Raw genomic sequence first — 7,381 nt, 5'->3', positions numbered from 1 at the left:
CGAGTTTTCATCTAATTACCTACTGTGATTACCCCGGCCATTGCCGTCAAGTTGTCCCCGAAGGGACCCTATGTGTTTACCACCCAATGAAAAACTGCTCATGGACATGGCCGAGAACTTTCAGGCCACCCACGAACTTGTGGGCTTGTAAATAATGCTGTGGGATGGATACCGTTGCCGCCTCCAGAGAGGCTGATTTGGAGGATGGGCCTGGAGGAAAGTGATGACCCAGACTCACCACTTCCATAACCGGTGGCGATCCTCCGGGGTTCAGGGTTTCCCCCTTGGACGTGGGGTCCCCTGAAGTGACAGTCGGGTGCGAGTTACCGTACCCGTTCCCGCTCGGGCAGCCTGAACCTGGACTGGGGCAAAGGGGTGCTGCCCACTTCTTAGGGGCAGCATCAGGGCTAGGTTGCTTGGGTGGGAGAGCGGAAGACATCCATCCGTCCGTTATTAAAAATGTATATATGTGTTGTAACGTTTAAGAGGACCTAAAGTATGCTTATGTTTCATGTTTTATCATTTTTCCAATGTTATTTATCTTTTTCAGTTTGAAAAATAAAACCAGTGATGCACGGGCAGCCTGCGGATGGTCTGCATTTTACCAAGGGGTAATGTGACGCCCTGGACTAGCCAGGTAGCCACAGACAAAACACACACACACACACACCCACCCCCCAGACAGTTACATTAGTCAGACAAAAACCCTTGTTGCCTCCCTCCAGGGTCTGATGCCCACACCAGGTGGGGCGGAGCCAGGCGGTTGGCCTGGAGGCGGGAAAAGCAGTAGATCAGTTCAGGAGGTGAAAGGGAGAGGTCACGAAACTGCAAGTGTCTGGGTTGGAGCCCAGGCACTGAGAGCAAGGTTGGCAGATGGTGGTGGCCATCTGCAGGAGTTGGTGGAACTCCGCAGAGCCGTAAGGACCAGGGCTGGGCAGTGGCCCACCGGTACCGGACTGGGGAACGGAGTGAAGCTAAGCACACAGGCAGGGCCATCGGACCCCGACCAGGCTTAGAGCAACCGTCAATAGTCAAATCCGAATGTGACAGGAACCCCTGGGGTTCCCTAACAACTAAGTCCCGATTGAAGGCAACCGCTCACACCATGAGGATATACAGCCTCCACCACCGGCTAGAAATCCGAGGGCAAGCGCCTGCGGGCAAAACGGGCTCCTCCGGTATCTATACACCGGGGAGCGGACTACCGTTGGGAAGCCATTGGAGTCATCACAGTACACAAAGGTGCAGGGAAAGACAGCCACCATCACCTGTCCGGGGAGAAAGACACTGCAGCCGGCTGCGGGACCCATCCATCCAGCCGTTTGGTTTACCGGAGACTTTGTGCATCCATTGCTGAGTGAGTACACCCGTGCGCTGTCCCTGCCACCCTGCACCTCACCAACCCTGCCTCTCCGTCACACCACCGGGCCCCGGGACCACTAACCCCTACCCACGGAGGGGGAAAACAACATCCCAGCTGCTCCCTACCATCGCTCCCGGGCCCCCCGTCACCAGCAGTGGTGGTGCCCATCTTCACCACAACCCGTGAGTGGCGTCACGGACTAAATCCCCAAACAAACCACCCCCTTTTCAACCACGGGCGAGGAGCGCCGCTCGAGTCCCTGGATCCGGCCCACCGCTCGAGCCACCGAGCAGCAGCCGCAGTGCCGGACCCGAGCATTAGCGAGCGCAGCGCCCCGCCGCCCGCGACACAAACAATTAAAGAGCACATCGCTGGTAAGTTCATCAAAAACCACAGAACTTCAAATCCACCCACCCCATTGTTGTACTTCTGTATTATTAGTGATAGTCCTATATAGTCTTAATATTGAGGTTAGTGTATGCCATTACTTTCTGATCCATAGGGGTAAGACTCCCAGGAGTCTGCACTATTGTAACAGCTTCTGTACAGTTTATCTTTGCACTTCTGGTACCTGTCATGCAGGGGACTGGAGCACTGATTCATTACAGTGAATTCCTGAGATTCCATCCATATGATTGTATTGTAAATAAGTATATCAGAGCTGGAAGGACAATGGTTACAAATATTTGTAGCATAATTGTAATTTTGTTTATCAGTTCTCTTCATATTGGACTGAAATATCAAAAGACATTATTAAATATTTGGTAAGAATTTGCTGAGCAAAAATGAAACAGTTTCTATTTAAAAGGAAACCAGGATCAAAAGTGAAAATCCTAAGACATAACTTTTCATGCTTTTTCCAGTTCAGTTCAGCAGAACAGTTAATTTGCACAGCTCTTTATAGTTAATGTAAAACAGGCATGATCCCTATTGTGGTATCTCCTGCTGTATATACACCAAAATTGGAGCAATACAGAGATTAGCATGGCGCCTGGGCAAGGATGATACGGAAATTTGTGAAGCTTTCCTGTTTCTTTCCATTATTATTCCAGGCTGAAAAATCCACTGGGTGTAAAGCAGCCTGGTGTCTCCTCAAGCTCTGCTTGGCAATGTTACATACACTGTTTATTCATGACTGTCAATCTAGCGCTATTATACGGATTGCTAAATTATTTGTTCTCCTGAACTATGGCTATTGAATTCAGAGATGGTCTGGCAGATATCGCATGTTCATATTTAATAGTAGGTCTGATAGATGTCGCTATGCCTGTCGCAGATATTCAATCATTGTGTGCAAAATAAGTTATAAATTCAACTAGAAATTTTGGTCCCTTTAAAATGCTCCCATATCTATCTCCCTAACTCTAGTGTAAAATCGTGGCACAACTGCTTTTAACACTAGAACTACTGGACTCGTGACACCTATATAGAAATACATGGTGCAAAGTAGTCAAAATGACTACCTCAGTAGTTCTAGTGTTAAAAGGCATATATATATATATATATATATATATATATATATATATATATATATAAAAATATATATATATATATATAAAAATATATATATATATATGTATATATATATATATATATATATATATATATATATATAGATATAGATATATAGATAGATATTGTATATACGGTATATATATATATAATGTGTGTGTGTGTATATATATATATATATATATATACTGTATATACACACACGCAGTGTAATGAGTTTTCACAATGACACAGATGGGGTACAGAACGACTCAGCATTGCATGGCTGTGATAGAACAAGCTCACTTCTTTTGAGGACAGATGCAGAACAGAAGCAAACAGGAAGTCATGGCATATGTTTTATAATTACAGCTCTGAAAGTAATATTGAGCTTATTATCTCCTCTTCTCTTCCAAGTATGTCACATATACATTGACTGCTTTTCTAGTTAATGCTTGTTATTAATAGGGTATGTTCACATGTGGCATTTTTGCAGATTTTTTTGGTATTTTTTTCAGTCAGAATAGAAGCTGTGTTTTAAAACCAGTGATTTCAAATGATGGAGGACATAGATGGACAGGTTTGGTCATGTGTCCCTCCATCAGCTTTATAGGCTGTAAGGCTTTGTGCCCACGTGTGCGTATTGCATGCAGTTACGCTGTGTTCTGCACCGCAGCGTAAATGCATGCGTCATGCGTCCACAGCACATCTATGAAGATTGTGCATAATCCATGCGCACGTTGTGTTTTAGAACTCAACGATTTGCATGCTGCCAAATCACTGCGTTCTAAAAAGCAACATGTCACTTATTCCGTGTGCTTTGGATGCAGGTCCCGCTCTGTCTATGGTGGGGGCTGCATCCAGAGCGCATGAAATCGGCTTTTCACTGCAATCATTACGCAGTGTTTCTGCAGCGATTTGAAGCGCATATGTGCTGTTCAAATCGCTGCAGACATTTCTGCAGGGACACAACGCAACGTAGGCACATAGCCTAAGGAAGGCTGCACTAATAAGTGGGCTGTGATTCATGATCGAGGAGAATGTATAATAACCTTAACCCCAGTACAACTCTTCTCACTTTCACACACAGACTCTACTCACAGATACCTTCTGAGACAGCTCAGCTGGCCTTTAAATGAGCTGCAAAGTCCATCCAGGACTTGTCCAGCAGCCATCTTAGGCCAGTTTCACACATCCTATTTTTTGCCGGTTTCGCGGATCCGGCGCGCTCCCGTACAGTGAATACAGTACAATGACAGCGCAACAAGCGCCAGTCACGTGCTGTCATGTGACTGGCGCATGTGACCCGGAAGTTACAGCACTGTCATTGTACTGTAGTCACTGTACGGGAGCGCGCCGGATCCGCGAAACCGGCAAAAAGAAGGATGTGTGAAACTGGCCTAACATACCCTCCCATTGCTGAAAGCCAGGGGACTAGGCACGTTCAATCATCCAACTATGACCGCCATCTCGCGAAGGTTTGATTAAGTCAATATGACAAACCTGATTGGGCTTCTTCTCCGTTGGATGGTAAACTTTATATTTGCCCTCATCAACCCTTTCCATCAGTTTGTAGGGTCCCTGCCATTTGATAAGGAACTTGTTTCCCACTGTGGGCACCAATACCCACACCCAATTCCCAGAGTTACATTGTTTTACCTGAGTCAATCAGCTATCACCTTGGATAGTGCTTTTTGTGCCGTTAGGCACTCTTTTATCTGGAAACAAGATAGTTCAGAATTTATATCATGTCACCGCTCCTAAAAAAGTCTTGCAGCAGGCGTTGCACGGAGAGTCCAGTCTGGCTAGTCACCGGGCCAGTGGTTTTGTGGGGTTGTTCTGACTGGCCTGACTCGGCTCCATGGGCCCATCGGCTACATGTAAAAGACAAACAGACTGGTGCACAGTGTAAAGGGGATGGAAGGAGGGTGAAGGGTCCCTGGGAAGCGTATCACCAGTTGCAGTGGCGACGGGGGTTCCTTCCTCCACCACCGCGGACCCTTCCTGGGAGTTTTCCTCTTCCAAGAGCAGTGTTGGATGGGAATGGGGGATGCTTTGCAGTGCCACCTGTGGTGCGCCGCAAGGAATCGGCCGCCCCTACGAGATGTCGTACTCCTCTGGGCTGATGTTAACACAGCCCAGATAGTTCAGCTCCCCACAGGTGGAGCGAGCCCCAAGGTGGATGAGAAGGATGGGGATGGCTGACGGCGCCGAAGTACGGGGTGACAACACCGGCAATGACAAGGACGACGCTGGGGCTGTGGTTCAAAGTTCTTTTTACACACAGTTTGTAAATTTCCCTAGCAGTGCCGCTTTCCGACGCCATGGATGCACTCCAGCTGGTCCAGGGGGAATCAGAGGCAATCACTGGTGTCTGTGGAAATGTTTGAGACCTTCCTACTTGCATTGACCCGCGGCTCCCAGTGGCCTGAAGCTACTTGGGGACTCCGCTGTCTGTGTAAAGTGTCCTGTCCTGTATGCAGGTGACGCGGGTCCTCTCTGTGGGGCCTGGCTGTAAATCCGACCCCGGATCTAATTTGTCCCTGCGCTCCAGGAAAGTGAATGGTGGGCGATGGGACATGAAATCCGCAACCCCTGAAGATTTGTTAGAGTCTGTGAAGGTGCCCCAACCAAGGGTTCTCTACCCTGACTGCGCTGGCATTGTGGAAGCGGCTAAGCTCCCCCCAGTTGCCATGACTCCTTTGTCACACCATCTCCACTGGTCGCCTCTGTCTCTCGGCCTCTTACAGTCTGGCTGGTCATAGCTATAGAATCTTTGGGAAGCAGTCTCTATAGTAGCCATGGTACTACAAGTCCCATGATGTTCTGGCACTCTCTCCTCCTTCCTCAACATGGTTCCTAAGCTCACATCACGGGCAGTCCCCCTGAGGGGAGCTGAGTGTAGCACTCCTCCCAGGGTACCTGTTGCTCCTTTGCTCTCTCAGACTGTTCTGAAGTCAAACTGTTTGTATTTCTCTCACTCACTCTGTGCCCCCCACCCTTGGGATGACTCTTAGGGGCTGTTGCCCAGGTAACTTGGAATTCCCCAGACTATCCAGCTCCCTGTGTAAGTGGTGACTCTTTATCTAGATGTTTTGTATGAGAAAACAAACACCTGTGGTTAACTCCTTCATCATCCGAGTCCAAGTGTCGCGGGCGGAGGAGGGGACACTGCGCTCTCCCACTGCTCGGGTCCGGCTGCTGCTGCTGCTCGGTGGTGGCTCGAGCGGTGGGCCGGATCCCGGGGACTCGAGCGGCGCTCCTCGCCCGTGAGTGAAAAGGGTGGGGATTGATTGTGGGGGCTTTGGTTATTGTCCGTGACGCCACCCACGGTTGTGGTGATATTGGTGACACCACCGCTGCTCTGGACGGGGATCCCGGGAACGGTGACAGGGAGCAGCTTTGATGTTAGTTCTCCCCTCTGTGAGTAGGGGGTTGGTTGTCCCGGGGCCCGGTGATGGGGTAGGGATGGATGGCAGGCGGGTTACGGGGCCTGGTGAGGTGCAGGGTCGCGGGGGCAGAGCTGTGCCGTACAGCACGGTGGTACTCACTCAGCCAATGATCAGGACACAGTTCTCGGTAAAACACACGGCTGGATGGACGGGTCCCAGAGACGGCTGCGGTGTTGATTCTCCCAGCAGGTTGATGGTGACTGCCTTTCCCTGCACCTGTGTTGTGTAACGGTTCCAATGGGTTCCCACCGGTAACCCGCTCCCCAGCTTGGATATGGGCCGGAGGAGCCCCTTTTGCCCGCAGGCTCTGGCCTTGGGAACTTTAGCCTTGGCGGTGACTGTGTTGTCCTCTCTCAGTTGGACGGTTGCCTTCTGTCGGGACTTGGCTGCTGGGAAACCCAGGAGGTTCCCTTCGCTAACGGATTTGGCAAATTCACGGCGACTCCTAGCCTTGCCGGGGTCCGTAATCCCCTGCCGGTTGGTGCTGGCTTCTCTTTGCGTACCGGTCCGGTACCGCCGGGCCACCGCCCGTCCACGGTCCTTACGGTAAACTCCGATAGGCCACTCCTGCAGACAGTCACCACCGTCTGCCAACCTTGCTGATCCGTCCGGGCCACACACCCGGACCAACTTCAGGCTGCTTAACTGCCACTTTCCTCCTTCCACTTTCACTTCCAAACCTAATCTGCCTGCTTTTCCCGCCTCCAGGACTGTGAACTCCTCGGTGGGCGGGGCCAACCACCTGGCCGACCCCCTGGTGTGATCATCAGCCCCTGGAGGAAGGCAACAAGGGTTTTGTGTCTGACTTTGGTGTGCCTGACCGGGAGTGTGGGGTGTGTTGGTGTTGTTCTCTATGGCCCCTGGCTTGTCCAGGGTGCCACACAAGCATTGCACATTAAGTCAGATACAATACCCTGTGGTGACTGAGCTTCAGGTGCACCACATGTACAAAAAGAGAAGAAAATTTCCAGCACTCTTGGTAGTAGAAATCCAGAGTTGAGGAGCCTGCGTGCTCGAAACATATAGAATGTGTTTACTGCTTGGTTTTGATTTTTTTTCTGTTTAAAACTACACA

General features: G+C 49.9%; 1 pseudogene; it reads left to right on the top strand.

Annotated features, from left to right (window-relative positions):
- The first annotated feature begins 2,298 nt into the window (after nucleotides 1-2,298).
- LOC142297907 (U6 spliceosomal RNA) lies at nucleotides 2,299-2,399 on the top strand (annotated as a pseudogene).
- The last annotated feature ends 4,982 nt before the right edge of the window (nucleotides 2,400-7,381 follow it).

Source organism: Anomaloglossus baeobatrachus, chromosome 3 (assembly GCF_048569485.1).
Source record: "Anomaloglossus baeobatrachus isolate aAnoBae1 chromosome 3, aAnoBae1.hap1, whole genome shotgun sequence".
NCBI lineage: Eukaryota > Metazoa > Chordata > Amphibia > Anura > Aromobatidae > Anomaloglossus > Anomaloglossus baeobatrachus.
The sequence above is the reverse complement of the archived record's forward strand: the minus strand, read 5'-3'. Positions and strand labels throughout refer to the sequence as shown.